Here is a 519-nt window from a genome sequence, read left to right on the forward strand (position 1 = left end):
TGCCCCCCGTGCCACCAGCCACCCCTGCCCCCCGGGAGGCCGCGCTCCGGACCCGGCGCTGGTGGAGCGAGCAGGGGCTGCAGGAGGCACCTTTTGTTCTATTTTCTCTCGCCTGTTCAGCTGCGGAGGGGAGCGACAAAGCAGCTTCGGTGTGTACCTGGGGTCCAGCCGGGGTCAACCCACCACAACAGCACATATGGCCATTGGTGCCCGTGGGGAATTACCCTTCACTCTCTGGCTGAGTCACCTCCCCATGAGGAAGTTACAGGAAAATAACACTTAGGAGGGGTGATAAAGACTGTAGAGATAAGAGTCAAGAATCTGCTACCAATATTTCTGTAGCAAGCAGATGACTGAATGCATTTCTAAACGTTATGTAATTTCTTGTGTGACTCACAGAAACAGTCTAAAGAGCACATACATTTGCTAAAGCAGTAAATCAGTGTAAATATCTACATCTTCGTAGTCTTAGGAGATGCTCACAGAGAAGTAAACCTGCAAGTTTGCATTAACACGCTT

The sequence above is a fragment of the Merops nubicus genome, unplaced genomic scaffold (assembly GCF_000691845.1).
Source record: "Merops nubicus isolate BGI_N331 unplaced genomic scaffold, ASM69184v1 scaffold16427, whole genome shotgun sequence".
NCBI lineage: Eukaryota > Metazoa > Chordata > Aves > Coraciiformes > Meropidae > Merops > Merops nubicus.